The 19,330-nt window shown below is 46.6% G+C and overlaps 1 protein-coding gene across 3 annotated transcripts in view; it reads left to right on the plus strand.

The window, feature by feature from the left end:
* Window positions 1–19,330, plus strand: part of MYO3A (myosin IIIA) — a 312,814-nt gene that overhangs the window by 177,493 nt on the left and 115,991 nt on the right. The gene's annotated exons all lie outside the window — the stretch shown is intronic.

Raw genomic sequence — 19,330 nt, forward strand, 5'->3', positions numbered from 1 at the left:
TTGGGGACTGACAAAACGCGAGAGAGGGTTCTCCAGAGGTTTTTTTGGCCGGCGATATATGATGACATTAAAAAATACTGCGAGTCGTGCCCCACATGTCAGGTTAGTGCCCCAGTGTCACATTTTCGCAGTCCTTTGGTTTCGCTCCCTATTATAGAGGTGCCTTTTGAGCGTATTGCCATGGATTTAGTGGGTCCCGTTGTAAAGTCAGCTAGAGGACACCAGTATATTTTGGTAGTCATAGATTATGCGACCCGCTATCCTGAGGCTGTACCCTTAAGAAACACTGCATCTAAAACAATTGCACGTGAGTTGTTTTATATGTTCTCTAGGACTGGGATCCCCAAAGAAATCCTAACTGACCAAGGTACGCCATTTATGTCAAAACTGATGAAGGAATTATGCAAACTATTTAAAGTCTCACACATCCGTACCTCTGTATACCACCCCCAGACGGACGGATTGGTGGAGAGATTTAATAAAACTTTGAAACATATGTTGAAGAAAGTGGTGGGAAAAGATGGTCGTGACTGGGATCATTTATTACCCTACCTCATGTTTGCTATTAGGGAAGTGCCCCAAGCGTCCACAGGGTTCTCACCATTCGAGTTGGTCTATGGTCATCACCCTAGGGGTCTACTGGACATTGCAAAAGAGACATGGGAGAATGAGTCCACCCCATACAAGAGTGTTATTGAGCATGTAGCACAAATGCAGGACCGTATAGCCACTGTAATGCCCCTGGTAAGGGAACACCTCCAGAGAGCTCAAGAGGCCCAAAGTAGAATTTACAACCGGTCCGCAAGAATCAGGACATTCAACCCAGGCGATAGGGTCCTTATACTAGTCCCCACTGTTGAGAGTAAATTCTTGGCGAAGTGGCAAGGTCCTTATGAAATTGTTGAAAAGATCAGTGAGGTGAACTACAAGGTGCACCAACCAGGTAGAAGGAAGCCTTTCCAAGTTTATCACATAAACTTGATCAAGCCCTGGAAAGACAGGGAATCCTTGGTGGCGACAAATACTGTTAATAATTTGTCACCACCAATCCCTCCAGTCAAGGTAGGTGATACTCTATCAGTGTCACAGAAACAGGAGGCTCAGGAATTTTTACAGAAAAACAAAAACAAGTTCTCTGACCTCCCAGGGCGTACCCACCTCATCCATCATCACATTGAAACTGAGCCTAGAAGCAGAGTAAACCTAAAGCCCTATAGGATACCGGAGGCACGTAGGAAAGCCGTATCTGCCGAGGTAAAACGTATGCTTGATCTGGGGGTAATTGAGGTGTCACAGAGTGAATGGTCCAGCCCGATTGTGCTAATCCCAAAGCCCAATGGAACTTGGAGGTTCTGTAACGATTTCAGAAAGTTGAATGAGATCTCCAAGTTCGATGCTTATCCTATGCCCAGGGTAGATGAGTTGATTGAGAAGTTAGGTAACGCCAGGTACATAACCACCCTCGATCTCACAAAGGGCTACTGGCAGATTCCACTTTCTGGTGAGGCTAAAGAGAAAACTGCATTCTCCACCCCTGATGGGCTATTCCAGTATGTAGTGATGCCATTCGGGTTACATGGAGCGCCTGCAACTTTCCAGAGGTTGATGGACTTGATTCTGCGACCACATCGGGATTACTCAGCCGCCTACCTCGATGATGTGGTCATTTTTAGCTCTGATTGGGAAAGTCACCTCTGTAAGGTACAGGCCGTGTTGGATACCATAAGTGATGCAGGGTTGACCATAAATGCCGAGAAGTGTGCTCTAGCCCTAGAAGAGGCCAAATATCTGGGCTACATTGTTGGGAGAGGATTGATTAAGCCACAGCTAAATAAAATTGAGGCAATACAGAATTGGCCTAGACCCCTGACAAGGAAACAGGTTAGAGCTTTCCTGGGTATTACGGGTTATTACCGTAGATTTGTGCCGAACTTTGCCTCAGTTGCTGCTCCACTAACTGACTTGACAAAGGGCGGAAAGACAGCAATGGTCACGTGGACCCCAGAGGCCGAGAAGGCTTTCCAAAGCCTTAAGTCTGCCTTGTGCCAACCACCTGTGTTAGTTACCCCCGATTTCAGGCGAGAATTTCTGGTCCAGACAGATGCCTCTAACACAGGCTTAGGTGCAGTACTCTCACAAGTAGTGAATGGTGAGGAGCATCCGGTGACGTACTTGAGTAGAAAACTAACCCCGGCCGAGAAAAATTATGCCATTGTGGAGCGAGAATGTTTGGCAGTGAAGTGGGCCCTAGAATCTTTAAAGTATTACTTGCTAGGCAGGAAATTCAAGTTGGTGACAGACCATGCCCCCCTAACATGGATGAAGTTAAACAAGGAGAGAAATGCAAGAGTGACTAGATGGTTTCTGTCCTTACAAAACTTTAATTTCACTGTGGAACACAGGCCAGGGAAATTACAGGCAAATGCTGACGCATTGTCGAGGGTAAGTTGTCTGTGGGGACAAAAGGCTCAGCCCTCCGGTCTGAAAAAGAGGGGGGGGGGATATGTAGACATGTCACTGGAGAAGTGGTCGAGGGGGTGTACATCTCACCTAGGTTGCTACACAGTGTGAGATGGTAAGTCCAGGATGGATCAGTTTCTCAGCAGCAATATGCTGCTGAGTGGTTATTTAATCTTGCCGGGCCTGGGTTTATATGGAATGGCAGGTAGGTTTGGTAGAGGGACCTGTCATTCCACACACACCCCCCGATCCAGTTCTGGGATTTGGATCAGGTGAGCTTTGATCCTAATTAGCCTGGGAAGGTAAAGGCTCTGCGGGGCCTGCAGGTGCTCGCTCTCAGCCAGGGAAATGAACAGTCTGTGTGTTGGAGGAAGCTGCGAGCGCAGCCACTGCTGGAGCTAAAACCCACCCTGCGATATCCAGGCGAAAGACGCTGTGTTTATAAGTGTCAGATAGGTGAGAAGAACCTGTTAGTAAGCGCCCAGCCGGGCTAGGTTGTTTTCTTATTTTTTTTCTGTTGTACTTAAAAAGCACGGTGTTGCCGTATATTTTTGTTTGTTGGACTGTTTGTACCACGAATAAACGCCAAGGTCTGCTTTATAAATTCCAAGTCTGCTGTGAACTGTGTCCAAACTCACCCTACCCCGGGAAGATCCCTTACACATCATTGCTCTTTACACTTTATAATTGGTAAGGTTTAGGGACATATTAATAGCAAAGAGTAGCTAGGTCCCTAATTCATTACCAATATTCCACACCATGGCCTGAATTTTACAGCCTAGTCATAAAACCTAGGCCAGAGTATAGAGCTCATAGAGTTCAATCATAGGTGGAGAGGCCAGTCACATGACTGTGATATGTTACATTACTGGGCTCTCCTTCCTGTTTTTTTTTCCTGTCCCCACCTGCAGGGAGCTGCATAGTCACCACAACAGAAGTCTCCCAGCTAGACTCTTTTTCTTCTGTGCGTACATAAAAGGTTCTCCGATCATTCCTCTATACTGACTGACTATTATGTGTCCCGACTGTGGATGGTCTATCTCTAGACATGTGCAGAATGGAAAAATTTGTTTAGTTTTGTTTTGAATAGATCCATTATGTTACTAATTTTATTTAGTTATGGAATTCATTTAGTTTGGTTTTGGAATTTGTTTTGTTTCATTTTCATTCAATTTAGTTTCATTTTCATTAAAATTTGTTTAATTTATAAATTTTCGAATGAATTTCAACTTTTCAGAGTGATTAGAATTCGGATCAGTCGAAAAACGATTAACCAATTTGAATTATTATTTTGATTATACAGGATTTATATAGCACCAACAGTTGCGGTGCTTTACAACATGAGGGCAGACAATACACTTACAATACAAATACAATACAAGAAGCTTGTTATAGCTTACAATCTAGAAGGGAGGGTCAGTTGGAAACAAAAGGTAATAACTGTAGGGGATGAGCTGATGGAGAAAATGAAAATACAGTTGTTAGGTGTGGGTAGGGTAGGCTTCTCTGAAGAGAAGGGTTTTCAGGGATTGTCTAAAAGCTAATAAAGTAGGAGATAAGCGGACAGATTGGGGTAGAGCATTCCATAGGATTGGAGAGGCTTTGGAAAAGTCCTGGAGACGAGCTTGGGAGGAGGGGACGAGGGAGCTAGAGAGCAGGAGGTCTTGAGAGGAACGAACAGAACGAGTAGGTTGGTATTTAGAGACTAGGCTAGTGATATAGCTGGGGGAAAAATTGTGGATGGCTTTGTACGTAGTTGTTAGTATTTTGAGTTTAATTCTTTGGCCGAGCGGAAGCCAGTGGAGGGATTGACAGAGAGGAGTAGCAGACACAGAACGATTGGTAAGGTGAATGAGTCTGGCAGCAGCATTCATGATGGATTGAAGAGGTGATAGACAATGTAGAGGCAAGCCAATGAAAAGGGAGTTGCAGTAGTCGAGGCGAGAGATGACCAGCGAGTGAATTAAGAGCTTTGTTGTATCATTGGTTAGAAAGGGGCATATTTTGGAGATGTTGCAGAGGTCAAGGTGGCAGGATTTGGACAGTGATTGGACGTGTTGCTTGAAGGAGAGTTCAGAGTCCAGGACTAGACCTAGAACCTTGGCATGTGGGGATGGGCTTATAGTTGTGCCATTGATTTTGACAGAGAGATCAAGGGAAGGGGCATATGAAGCAGTAAAAATTATAAGTTCGCTTTTGGATAGCTTGAGTTTGAGGAAGTGGTGTGACATCCAGACTGAGATATCTCATAGTAAATTAGTGATACGTGAGGAGACAGAGGGAGTGATCTGAGGGGTAGAGAAATAGATTTGGGTGTAGTCAGTGTAGAGGTGGTATTGAAAGCCATGGGAGGCTATCAGTTGACCCAGGGAGGAGGTGTAGATTGAAAATAGGAGATGTCCAAGAACAGAACCTTGGGGGAGCCCAACAGAGAAAGGAAGAGGAGAGGAGGAAGTAGAGTTGTAAGAAACGCTAAAAGTGGATAAGTAGGAAGAGAACCAGCGTAGAGTATAGTCATGGAGACCAAAGGCTTGAGTTTTTTCAGGAGGAGGGGGTGGTCAACCGTATCAAGGTCCAGGAGTAGGAGTACAGAATAGTGTCGATTGGTTTTGGCTGTTAGTAGATAATTTGTTAGTTTTAGGAAAGCAGTTTTTGTGGAGTGTTGAGGATGAAATCCAGACTGAAGGTGATCAAGAAGGCTATTATCAGCGAGGTGGATACTCACTCGGTTGTAGACAAGACATTCAAGGAGTTTGGATAAGAAGGGGAGCAAGGAGATGGGACGTAGGTTGTTAAGAATGGATGGGTCCAGCGAGGGCTTTTTAAGTATGGGTCTGACAACTGCATGTTTTAGAGAGTTGGAGAAGATGCCAGAAGAGAGGGAAAGGTTGAAGATCTGGGTTAGAGAGTGTAGCATAGAGCCAGAGGGTGAACATAGCATTTGTGAGGGAACAGGATCCAGAGGGCAGGTGGTAAGGAGGACATTACCAAGTAGTTTAGCAACCTTGTCTATAGTGGTGAGGTTGAAAGAGGGAAGTAATGATGCCTGTGGGCATGAAGTGTAAAGAATGGAGGGTATCGGAACAGTAGAGATCTCCTCGTGAATTGTATCAGTCTTCTGTTTGAAGTGATTGGCGATCTCCTGGGCAGTGAGTGAGTTGGCGGGTGGAGGCGGTGGAGGACGAAGTAGAGAGTTGAAGGTAGAGAAGAGTTGACAGGGACGGGGTGATATCTTGCTAATGATAGTGATAAAATAGGTCTGCTTGGCAGAGAGGAGGCTGGAATTGTTTTTTGGAGGGCAGATTTATATTGGTTGAAATCTCTGAGACTCTGAGTCTTACACCACAGGCACTCATGAGCACGACTAAATTTTTTCAGACTTCTAGTATCATCTGTTTGCCAAGGTTTAAGGGGTCTGGGCCTGATTCTGTGTGTAGTGAGGGGAACCAGTGAGCTGAAGGGGTAAAGAAGGTTAACTGATGTCTGTGTGGTCTTTTTCAAAGTATTTTCTTGTGTCCCTTCGCTTTTTGCATTCGTTGAAGTGCAGCGTCGGAAGTTCTCCCACTTATAGAAATAACCCCACTTTGAGAAAGAATTGAGGCTAGAACTGAAGTGTTGTAGACAGAATTGGCTAGGTTGGTGCAGGATAGGGGTGAGATTTTGTCGTATAGGTTTTCAATAGCAGAGTAGAGAAGAGAAGGGTTGAGATTATGCAGGTTTCTGCGGGGAACTTTTAGGGGGTTGGAGGGAGAGAAGGTGGAGGGGAGGGAGAGAGTGTAACTAATAAGGTGGTGATCAGTGAGAGGGAATGGATAGTTAGAGAGGTTGCATAGAGAGCAAAGGTGAGAGAAAACAAGGTCTAGGGTATTGCCTTCGGAGTGAGTAGGAGTATGTATCCACTGCTTCAAGTCAAAGGAGGAGGTTAGGCTGAGAAGTTTGGAAGGGGCAGGAGTGTTAGTATTAAAAGGGATGTTGAAGTCCCTGAGAAGGACTGTGGAGATTTCAGAGGAAAGAAAGAAGGGTAGCCAGGCAGAGAAGTCATCAAGAAAGGTTGATACTGGTCCAGGGGGCCTGTAGATCACAGCTATCCTTAGAGAAACTGGAGTGAAAAGACAAATTCAGTGTGCTTCAAAAGAGGAGAGTGACAGAGAAGGAGGGGGTTGAAGTACCTGAAAGGTGCTTTGTGGGGATAGAAGGATTCTGACACCTCCTCCCTTACACCCACTGGATATGGGGGAGTGAGTCCAGAGAAGACCACCATGGGATAGGGCAGCAGAAGACGCAGTGTCGGATTCGTGGAGCCAGGTTTCTGTATAGGCAAGTAGGTTAAATGAGTTGGCGATAAAGAGGTCATGGAGAGTGGTGAGTTTGTTGTAGACAAAGCGGGAGTTCCAAAGAGCACAAGAGAAAGGGAGTCTGGTTTTGGGAAGAATAGAAATGGGAACTAAATTGTGTTGATTGCAGCTGCTGCCAGAGGGTGCCGGGTGATGGGTGCATGGGGTACAGTTAAATGATGGAAGCCCAGGGTTTGGGGATATATCTCCAGAGGTTAGGAGAAGCAGGAGGGTGAGGGAGGTAATATGGGAGTGGGATTTATATGAAGGGACATGTGCCAGGGTCTTGGAGATTTTTAGTGTGTATGGATTTAGAATTAGCAGGAGTTGATGAGAGCAGCAATAGGGCAAGGACAGAACTGAGGGTGGTATATATATATGCTGTGGGGGGGGGGAGGGGTGAAGGAGAGATAGTTTTAGGATAGAGGACAGAGCTGTCAAAAGGAGTATTAGAGACTGCATGTTACAAGGAGAAAGAGCTGAAGGGGTAAAGAAGGTCACCTGATGTCTGTGTGGTCTTTTTCAAAGTATTTTATTGTTTCCCTTTGCTTTGTGCATTCACTGAAGTGCAGCATCAGAAGTGTTCCCACTTATAGAAATAGCCCCACTTTGAGAAAGAGCCCCATTGCAAATGTGCCCGCTGCAAATGCTTTCCCCAAAAGAAGTTTATATTTATACTGATAGGGGTGGGGTGTGCATGGATTTAAATTAGAAATCAGGAGGTAATAAAGCTTGGCTGGTTAACAGGGCAAATTTCTTACTTCAGAGACTAGCAAGAGGGCACTAAGGTTAAACGAGCCATAATTTTGGGTAAGACAAGGGACATAATAAAGCATTGTAATGTGGACAGGTCTACAGATGGTTAAGCAAAAATAACATAAGAAAAACAGATAGCAGTGTTTCAGTTTTTGGGTGGAGATGGTTCAGTTAGCACCTACCAGCAATTATTAAAGACACATAAAAAAAGTAGATAGCAGTGTTTCGGTTTTTGGGTGGAGATAGTTCAGCTAGCACATACCTGTAGGATGAGAGAAGAGATTTTCAGATGAAACAATCAGATAACCAGATAATCAGTTAATGATGAGTGCAGAATCAGAAGTGCTTCCACTTATAGAAATAGCCCCACTTTGAGAAAGAGCCCCAGTTGCAAATGTGCCCCCTGCGTGAATTCTGTGTGAAGAAATAGCTGGTTGTTAAGCAGCGGGCTGGAAAGCTGGCTGCCCGCATCCTTAACGACCATGAGTAATCATCTGTCAGCGGGCTTCCCCACTGACAAATTAATATAAAGATAAAGACTGCTGGCAAGTGCCTGGCAATAGAGAAATGTTAACATAAAAAAAAAACGGTGTGGGGTCCCCCCAAACTCAATACCAGACCCTTATCCGAGCATGAAGCCTGGCAGGTCAGAGAAGGGGACGACGATGACTGAGCCCCCCCCTCCTGAACCATACCAGGCCACATGCCATCAACATGGGGGGGTGAGTGCTTTGCAAATCATCTTGACTAAGGATGAGCCGAACACCCCCCTGTTCGGTTCGCACCAGAACCTGCGAACAGACCTAAACTTCTTTAGAACCCTATTAAAGTCGATGGGACTCGAACGGTAAAAATCTAAAGTGCTAATTTTAAAGGCTAATATGCAAGTTACTGTCTTAAAAAGTGTTTGGGGACCTGGGTCTCGCCCCAGGGGACATGGATCAATGCAAAAAAAAGTTTTGAAAATGGCCATTTTTTCGGGAGCAGTGATTTTAATAATGATTAAAGTGAAACAATAAAAGTGTAATATTCCTTTAAATTTCGTACCTGGGGGTGTCTATAGTATGCCTGTGAAGGGGTGCATGTTTCCCGTGCTTAGAACTGTCCTTGCACAAAGTGTAATTTCTGCAGAAAAAAAAAGTCCTTTAAAATCACTCGCGGCTATAATGAATTGTCGGCTCCCGTAATACAGAGCACACTCATTGAAAGTCATTGATTAAAAAAAAAAAAAAAAGCGTGGGGTTCCCCCAATTCCAGGCCCTTCAGTGACCCCTCAAAGCACCATGTCCCCATTTTGATGGGGACAAGGGCCTCATCTCCACAACCCTGGCCCCTGTTTGAAATGGTAAGGGGTTACAAAGGTACCCCTACCATTTCACAAAGAAAGTGTAAAAAATAGTTAAATAAGACAAACACACTTTTGAAAAATTCCTTCCAGATTCTGATAAGCCCCCTGCCCGCAGACTCCCACAACCACCGGCTAGGGCTGTGGGGATGAGGCCCTTGTCACCATCAACATTGGGACATGGTGCTTTGAGGGGTCACAGACCCCCAAAGCATCCTCCCAATGTTGAGGGCATGTGGTCTGGTACGGTTCAGAAGGGGGGGCTCTCTCATCCCCCCTATTTTCCTGGGGCCTGCCAGGTTGCATGCTCGGATAAAGGGTCTGGTATGGATTTTTAGGGGGACCCCCACGTCAATTTTTTTTTAAATTTGACACGGGGTTCCACTTAATATCCATACCAGACCTGAAGGGTCTGGTATGGATATTTAGGGGGAACCCCACGTAAAAAAAAATTCTGAATTTGACGTGGGGTGCCCCTTAATATAATTATTTTTTTATCAATGACTTTCAACGAGTGATCTCTGTTTTACGGGAGCCGACAATTCATTATAGCCGCGAGTGATTTTAAAAGATTTTTTTTCCTGCAGAAATTACACTTTGTGCAGGGACAGTTCTAAGCACGGAAACATGCGCCCCTTCATAGGCATACTATAGACACCCCCCAGGTACGAAATTTAAAGGAATATTACACTTTTATTGTTTCACTTTAATCATTATTAAAATCCCTGCTCCCGAAAAAATGGCCTTTTTTAAAACTTTTTTTTGCATTGATCCATGTCCCCTGGGGCAGGACCCAGGTCCCCAAACACTTTTTAGGACAATAACTTGCATATTAGCCTTTAAAATTAGCACTTTAGATTTTTCCCATAGACTTGTACAGGGTGTTCCCGGCTTTTCGAATTTGCCGTGAACACCCCAAATTGTTCACTGTTTGCCGAACAGGCGAACAGGCAATGTTCGAGTCGAACATGAGTTTGACTCGAACTCGAAGCTCATCCCTAATCTTGACCCCATGTTAATGGAGACAAGGGCCTCTTCCCGATAACCCTGGACTGTGGTTGTCGGGGTCTGCAGGTGGGGGCTTATCGGAATCTGGGAACCCCCTTTAACAAGGGGGCCCCCAGATCCCGACCCCTCCCTATGAGAATGGATGTTGGGTACATCAGAAGGGGGCAGTGCCACCGGGTGACGTAGTCGAGTGGCCCCACCCCTTTCCTATATACCCCTGGCTTGTCAATAGCAAAGAGAGGGCAGACAGCAGGTAGCCTCTTAGGAGGTAAAGCGCTTTTTGAATTTTTTCTATTTTTTGGGTCGGCAGGCATCGTGATGGATGATGGATACAACGAGGGACAATATTTTTTTTCTTTTTTAATAAAGGACTTGTGTTTCTTACTTTCTGATACTTTTTTTGGTGAATAGTTAGTAAGGTTGTATAAAGACACCAGTCCATCCAGTTCAACCTGATTGAGTGTGGCTGCGTGTCTATAATTATCCCTATTTATTTAAGGTACCCATATAGTGCCGTCAATTTGCGCAGTGCTACACGCATACATTGCACACTCACATTGGTCCCTACCCTCAAGGAGCCCACAATCCAAGGTCCCCAACTCACATTCATATACTAGGGCCAATTTTTGGAGAAGCCAATTAACTTACTAGCATGTCTTTGGTGTGTGGAAGGAAACCGGAGTACCCGGAGGAAACCCACGAAGGCACAGGGAGACCATGCAAACTCCAGGCAGGTAGTGTTGTGGTTGGGATTCAAACCAGCGACCCTTTTTACTGCTAGACGAGAGTGCTACCCACTACACCACTGTGCCGCCCACGATGTACTGGATACCCATTCACATAGGGGGTCAGGATCTGTGGGGTGGCTTCCAGATTTTGATAAGCTTTCCACCTGCAGACCCTGACAACCACAGCCCAGGGTTGTTGGGAAGAGGCACACCCCCCCATGTTAAGGGCATATAGCCTGGTATGGTTCAGGAGGTGTGGGGGGTGCCTATTTATTCCCCCCTTTTTCCTGACCTACCAGGCTACATGCTCGGATAAAGGTCTTGTATGGATTTGGGGGGGGGGGGGCATTTTTTTTGGCGTAGGGTTCCCCTTAAAATCAATACCAGACCTGGGGAGGGGGGACCCTACTCCATTCTTTTTTTAAATGTTCTATTGCAGGGCAATGCCAGTATTCTTTATCTCTATATTCTTCTGTCAGTGGGGAAGCCCGCTGACAGATGATGACACATGGACGCGGGTAGTCGGCTTGACGGCCCGCTGCTTAACAACCAGCTATTTTTTCACACAAAATTTGAATCGATAGATTGTTTTTCGATTCCGAATTCTAATTGTTGTGAAAAGTTGGCATTTGTTAGAAAACAAATAAACAAAACAAATTTTAATGGATTTCAACTAAATTTGTTACTATTCGTTACTATTTCATTAATTTGTCCGGATTTGTAGTCGGACCGAACTGATTGCACGTATCTATCTATCTCTTAGCCCTTGTACACACGGTCGGAGAATCCGTCGGAATGTGTCCTATCGGACCGTGTCGTCGGATAATCCGACTGTGTGTGGTATGCATCGGACTGATTCCGTCGGAATATCCGTCGGACCCAATTTTCCAACATGTTGGAAATATTTCCCGACCAACTGGGCCGATCGGACATACTCCGATCATGTGTAGAGAATTTTGATCGGACCAAGTGCCACGCATGCTCAGATCAAATTCCTACATCAAAGCTATTGGCTACTAGCCCGAATGTAGTCCCATCGTAATGAAATTACGTCATCATGTTCTGAATGATCGGATTTTTCGCCAACTTTGTCCGACCGTGTGTATGCAACAGCAGAGGCGGCTCTAGGCTTTGTGAGGCCTTAGGCAAATCGTAGACATGAGGCCCCACTCATGCCCATAATGGGAAAAATAATTCAAACATTTTCCTGGCCCCCACCCCTAGCATTTTCGCTTTCCATCCCAACATCCCAAAAAAACAAATGCACATAGACTTATCTAAAAAAAACTTTAATAATGTAAACATAACGATCTAGTTCACACTCACTGATTACTCCAGGTTCACTGATTGGTTGCTAGAGGTCACTGCATATCCTTTCTTCTTACTGATTGGTTGCTAGAAGGTATTGCACGTTATTACAGCTCACTGATGGATTGCTAGAGGTTACTACACCTTTACTACCGCTCACTGATGGGTTGCTAGAGGTTACTGCACATCATTACAGCCTACTCATTGGTTGGTAGAGGTTACTGCATGTCATTACCGCTTAATCATTGGTTGCTAGATGTTACTGCACATTATTGGCGCCTACTGGTGGATTGCTAGAGGTTACTGCACATTATTACTGCTCACTGATTGGTTGCTATGGGTTACTGCTTATTATTATCACTCACTGTTTGCTCACTGGGTGGCAGGGCAGTATTATGGTGTGTGATGCAACTGTTGGAGTACATTTGGTTGGATGACAGGATGTAGTTTGGGGTGATGATGGCAGTATTGGGGAGAGGCTGAGATCATATCTCCCCTATAATGATAGGGGGTAGAATGATAGGATGCCAGAGGTGGGGTGCAGGAGGAATGAAGATGATAATGACAGGAGGTAGGGTGGTAGTATGCCAGAGGTGGGGTACAGAGATGATGGGGATGTTGATGACATGAGGCGGTGGTAGGATGTCAACAGTGGGGTACAGGGGGGATGATGATGAGGTGGGGTGGTAGGCAGCTGACAGTGGGGTACAGGGGATGAAGTTGATGATGATAACAGGGGTAGGGTGATGGATGCTAGAGGTGGGTTACATGGGGATGATGATGACAGGAGGCAGGGTGGTAGGATGTCAGGGCTGGGGTATGGGGGGGATGATGATGGCAGGGGGTGGGGTGGAAGGAAGCTGACAGTGGGGTACCAGGAGGGATTAAGATGAGAATGATGACATGTGATGGGATGGTGGGATGCCAGAGGTGGGATACAGAGGGATGATGGGGATGTTGATGAGTGGGATGTCGGCAGTGGGGTACGGGGGGTGATGATGATGTGGGGTGGTAGGCAGCTGACAGTGGGGTACAGGGGGGTGATGATGATGATGTGGGGTGGTAGGCAGTTGACAGTGGGGTACAGGGGGGAGAAGAAGATGAGGTGGGGTGGTAGGCAGCTGACAGTGTGGTACGGGGGGATGATGATGTGGGGTGGTAGGCAGCTAACAGTGGGGTACAGGGAGGGATGATGATGACGTGGGGTGGTACGCAGCTTACAGTGGGGTACAGGGGGGATGATGATGATGACGTGGGGTGGGAGGAAGCTTACAGTGGGGTACAGGGGGGAGATGATGATGATGTGGGTTGGTAGGCAGCTGACAGTGGTGTTCAGGGGGAGGGGTGATGATGACGTGGGGTGGTAGGCAGCTGATAATGGGGTACAGGGAGGGGATGATGATGACGTGGGGTGGTAGGCAGCTGACAGTGGGGTACAGGGGGGAGATGATGATGATGTGGGGTGGTAGGCAGCTGACAATGTTTTTCAGGGGGAGTGGTGATGATGACGTGGGGTGGTAGGCAGCTGTCAATGGGGTACAGGGGGGATGATGATGACGTGGAGTGGTAGGCAGCTTACAGTGGGGTACAGGGAGGGAGGATGATGGAGTGGGGTGGTACGCAGCTTACAGTGGGGTACAGGGGGGATGATGATGACGTGGGGTGGGAGGAAGCTTACAGTGGGGTACAGGGAGGAGATGATGATGATGTGGGTTGGTAGGCAGCTGACAGTGGTGTTCGGGGGGGAGGGGTGATGATGACGTGGGGTGGTAGGCAGCTGACAATGGGGTACAGGGAGGGGATGATGATGACGTGGGGTGGTAGGCAGCTGACAGTGGGGTACAGGGGGGAGATGATGATGATGTGGGGTGGTAGGCAGCTGACAATGTTGTTCAGGGGGGAGTGGTGATGATGACGTGGGGTGGTAGGCAGCTGACAATGGGGTACAGGGGGGATGATGATGATGTGGAGTGGTAGGCAGCTTACAGTGGGGTACAGGGAGGGATGATGATGATTACGTGGGGTGGTAGGCAGCTGACAGTGGGGTACCAGGAGGCATTATGATGAGAATGATGACAGGTGATGGGGTGGTGCCATGCCAGAGGTGGAATACAGAGGGATGATGGTGATGTTAATGAGTGGGATGTCGGCAGTGGGGTACAGGGGGGGTGATGATGATGTGGGATGGTAGGCAGCTGACAGTGGGGTAAAGGGGGGTGATGATGATGATGTGGGGTGGTAGGCAGCTGACAGTGGGGTACAGGGGGGATACGATGATATGGGGTGGTAGGCAGCTGACAGTGGGGTACAGGGGGGAGATGATGATGTGGGGTGGTAGGCAGCTGACAGTGGGGTACAGGGAGGGGATGATGATGACGTGGGGTGGTAGGCAGCTGACAGTGGGGTACAGGGGGGAGATGATGATGATGTGGGGTGGTAGGCAGCTGACAGTGGTGTTCAGGGGGGAGTGGTGATGATGACATGGGGTGGTAAGCAGCTGACAGTGGGGTACAGGGGGGATGATGATGATGTGGGGTGGTAGGCAGCTTACAGTGGGGTACAGGGGGGATGATGATAATTACGTGGGGTGGTAGGCAGCTGACAGTGGGGTACCAGGAGGGATTAAGATGAGAATAATGACAGGTGATGGGGTATGGGCATGCCAGAGGTGGAATACAGAGGGATGATGGGGATGTTGATGAGTGGTATGTCGGCAGTGGGGTACAGGGGGGGTGATGATGTGGGGTTGTGGGCAACTGACAGTGGGGTACAGGGGGGGAGATGATGATGTGGGGTGGTAGGCAGCTGACAGTGGGATTCAGGGGGAAGGGGTGATGATGACGTGGGGTGGTAGACAGCTGACAGTAAGGGTGCAGGGGGGATGATGATGATGTGGGGTGGTAGGCAGCTGACAGTGGGGTACAGGGGGGGATGATGATGACGTGGAGTGGTAGGCAGCTTACAGTGGGGTACAGGGGGTATGATGATGATAACATGGGGTGGTAGGCAGCTGACAGTGGGGTACCAGGAGGGATTAAGACAAGAATGTGACAGGTGATGGGGTGGTGCCATGCCAGAGGTGGAATACAGAGGGATGATGGGGATGTTGATGAGTGGGATGTCGGCAGTGGGGTACAGGGGGGGATGATGATGATGTGGGGTGGTAGGCAGCTGACAGTGGGGTACAGGGGGGTGATGATGTGGGGTGGTAGGCAGCTGACAGTGGGGTACAGGGGGGAAATGATGATGTGGGGTGGTAGGCAGCTGACATTGGGCACAGGGGGGAGATGATGATGTGGGGTGATAGGCAGCTGACAGTGGGGTTCAGGGGGGATGATGCTGATGTGGGGTGGTAGGCAGCTGACAGTGGGGTACAGGGAGGGGATGATGATGATGTGGGGTGGTAGGCAGCTGACAGTGGGGTTCAGGGGAGAGGGGTGATGATGATGTGGGATGGTAGGCAGCTGACAGTGGGGTACAGGGGGAGATGATGATGTGGGGTGGTAGGCAGCTGACAGTGGGGTACAGGGGGGATGATGATGATGACGTGGGGTGGTAGGCAGGCGACAGTGGGGTACAGGGAGGGGATGGTGATGATGTGGGGTGGTAGGCAGCTGACAGTGGGGTACAGGGGGATGATGATGACATGGGGTGTAGGCAGCTGACAGTGGGGTATAGGGAGGGGATGATGATGATGTGGGGTGGTAGGCCGCTGACAGTGGGGTACAGGGGGGATGAAGATAAGGATAACAGGGGCAGGGTGGTGGATGCTAGAGGTGGGGTACATGGCGATGATAATGACAGGAGGCAGGGTGGTAGGATGTCAGAGGGGGGGTAGGAGATGTTGATGACAGGGGTGAGGTGGTAGTCAGTTGGCAGTGGGGTACAGCAGAGATGATGGTAGGGTGATGGGATTAGAACAGGGGGATTAGGATAAGGATGGAGATGAAGACAGGGTAAATTGGTAGGAAGCTGACAGTGGGAAGTATTACAGGAGGTAGGATGCCAGGAACCGTGGGATGAGGAGGATAATGATAATAGCATGTGGTCAGTAGGTGGCATCATATGCCGGACTGCATGCATATCATCACTCAGAGCAGTGTGTGTGAGGTCCCAGGGGCAGAAGGCAGCGGTAATTCTCCGGGGGGGGGGCCCTCAGTCAGGAGGTGATGTCACGGGTAGGGATGTGTCAGTGTCGGGCATGGGCAGGACTGTACCTTTGAGGTTGTTAGTTGCAGACTGGCTCCTGGATGATCGCCGGGCTCTGACAACAGGTCCGCCTCCATTTCAGATCGTCCACCCTGCAGAGGAGATCGCGGAGCCGGGGGAGCTGCTCAGCTACTGCAAGTATTATCCAAGCTCTGCACATAGCCGGAGGCAGAGATCCGCGGTGCACGGCAGGAGGGAGGAGCCGGGGGTGAGGAGTACATGGCTCCACCCACTGATCTTCTGACCTTGAGAAGTGGTCAGTGACAGTCCGCCCCTGGGTGGGAAAAACGAGTCGCGGCCCCGGAAGCAAGTCAGGGACACTGACCGGGGGACATTCCCTGCAACTCCCACTCGCATATTGGGCGGCCGCGAGGCCCCTGAGAGTGCGAGGCCTTAGGCAGCCGCCTTAGTTGCCTAATTAGAGAGCCGCCTCTGTGCAACAGTTTCGGACAAGATCCGACGGACAAAATCCGACGGGCAAAATCCGACGGATTTGGTTGTGGAAATCTCCGACCGTGTGTACAGGGGCTAAGAATGAATAGAGGTTCCCCCATGTATTGTGTGGAAGTAAAGAATTTGAGGGGTAAAAAAAGTTCTCATCTACATTCTATTAGTATATTTTGCTACTTTAAATAAAAATTTTAAGAAATCGACCATTACAAACTTTATTAATGTGCTTTTGCTAGATTGGTATTCCACAATCTTTTTTTTAAATCAAGTAATTTTTATTCGTTTTTAAATCTATAAAAAGATAGAAAACAAATACACATTTATACATCCTTCACTTTCTCTTTTTACCTACCACCCCAACATTTAACATACATAGCCTTGTTTGTTTGAGTAATGCACTACAGTTCACTTTTCCCCTTTTTATCAAAAGTGGTGCGTAGTTTCTATTTAATCACTATGCATATTTCCAAGCAGCAGAAAAACATTCCCCTACTTGGGTTATGTTCAGACAAATCGTTACATCCTTTCAGATGCTGCAACTGTGATGCCACAAAATGGCACCATGGGTGCAGGACTGCCAAGCCCCCCCCCCCCCTTCCTTTGGCGATTGTAAAGTACGTAACCGTATCCTTGACTGTTTTTTTTCCAGATCAGCTCTCTAAATATAATGTCAATCTTCTGAAACCATTGCCTATTTATCCAAATTGGGGAATTGTGTAATGCATACAGCAATTGAGGCATCCAAGTCATCTTGATTAGATTGCACCTTCCTGCCACTGATAAGGGAAGCTGTCTCTACACCTTCCCCTTACACCTAAGTTTATCCAAAAGTTGGATAATATTGTTTTTTATAGACATGTGCATTCGTTTTCCTCCGAATGCATTTTTGGCCGAATTTCAGGTATTTTCGTTATCTTTTTAACAAACAATAACGAAAGTGCACAATCCGAAAAACAAAAGATCCAACATAAACAAATGCTTTATTTTTGTTTTCCTTGTGACAACAGTTCAATATAAATAGGAGATTCGACATGACGCTGACAATAACAATCTGTGTCTATCGAACCTGTGGTCGAATGTGCCTAACCTTAACTCTATTAGTCCAGGATTATTCTACATAGAAAGAAAAGATTCGACATAGAGAGAAAAGATTCGACATAGAGAAAAAAGATTCAACAGAAAAGATCGCTGCTGGAATTGGGTGGGGGAAGTAAAATAAAAATAATGATGATGATGAATGTTATTGGCTGATTGTAACCAAAGAGGAGGAGCAGTAAAATAGCTAGAACTAAGTACAGCCAACTTACTTTCACTTACGATTGCTAGGAGAGAGAGACAGACACATTAAATCATTTCAGAAGACAGTCAATCTTAGTTGGTCCGTTTGTCAGAGAACCTAAATTATTTAGCAATTAAGCATACGCACAGCAGCAGAACAATAGTGAAGCAAGCTACAGTTCAACTTGACTTTTTCATAATAATTTGCTATTGTGTTAGTGTTGTGAACTTGACAGTGATACTAGTGTTGCTAGTGTTGTGTTGTGGGGGGGGGGGATTTATTATTATAGATTATATATTATAGATTGAGATTCTATATACCCTATCTTGTTACATTTCTGATCAGTGATCAATATCACCAGTCCATTTTCTGTTTGAACTATATACATTCGACATGAACGGCAAAGATTCGACAAAGCAGCAAAAAACATACAAACGTTGAATCTTTGGCTTATGGTGTCTGTCGAAAGTTCTAAGAAGATTCGACGGAGCAGCTAAACTATACGAGTCATACAGTTTAGCTGTTCCGTCGAATATTCTTTGAACATTCGACAGACACCATAAGCCTTCAATGACAGATTCAACCTTAATTAATTTGGATTTTTGGACAAATGTAATTTTTAACGAAAAACGAAATATATAAAAGCGAATTTCGGGAGTAACTAAATAAATGTATTTTTCAGACAAAAATGAAATTCTGAAATTAAATATTTCAGCGTACACATGCCTAGTTTTTTATATATTTTTTATGATTTAAGGTAATGTATATTTCTAAATATTTGAGTCTATTAACTATTTCCATTTGTTGGACAGATCCATCTTCAATGGGTCAACTGGAAGCAGCATTGATTTCTCCCAGTTTATATTTAAGCCATATATCTGCCCAAAATCTGCGATTATGTCCATTGCCCCGTGTATCCCCCATGACCAGTAACACATCATCAGCATATAATGCTATTTTCTCCACTCCTGATGCCCTCTGGAATCCCTGTATCATTACAGATGACCTAGTAATGGTTATATCTAATGGCTACATTGCCAAGGCAGTAACAGGGGTGACAAAGGACACCCCTGTCTTGTCCCATGGGTCAATGAAAACACCTCAGAACATATACTATGTATCTTCAATTTTGCTTTGGTCCTTTAATATAGAAACCTTACCCAACCAACATACTTCCGACCAAACTAGAAGGCAGCCAAGGTCTGCCTCAAATAATGCCATTCCAGACTGTCAAAGGCCTTGGTTGCGTCCAGGAACAACATTGCCTTTGACCCTACATTAATCGTCGGAGCTTGCAGGTTTAACCAGATCTCTGAAAAAGTCCCACATCTCCACCCCACCTCCACACCTGGGCACTATACAATTTCTCATAATACTTTTTAAAAGTATCTACAACCTCGGGACCATATGATGTTACTCTTCCCCCATCTGTTCTAACTGCGGATATAACAGT

This window comes from Lithobates pipiens, unplaced genomic scaffold, assembly GCF_037356315.1.
Source record: "Lithobates pipiens isolate NorthernLeopardFrog02 unplaced genomic scaffold, aLitPip1_a1.2 Scaffold_19, whole genome shotgun sequence".
Taxonomy (NCBI): Eukaryota; Metazoa; Chordata; class Amphibia; order Anura; family Ranidae; genus Lithobates; species Lithobates pipiens.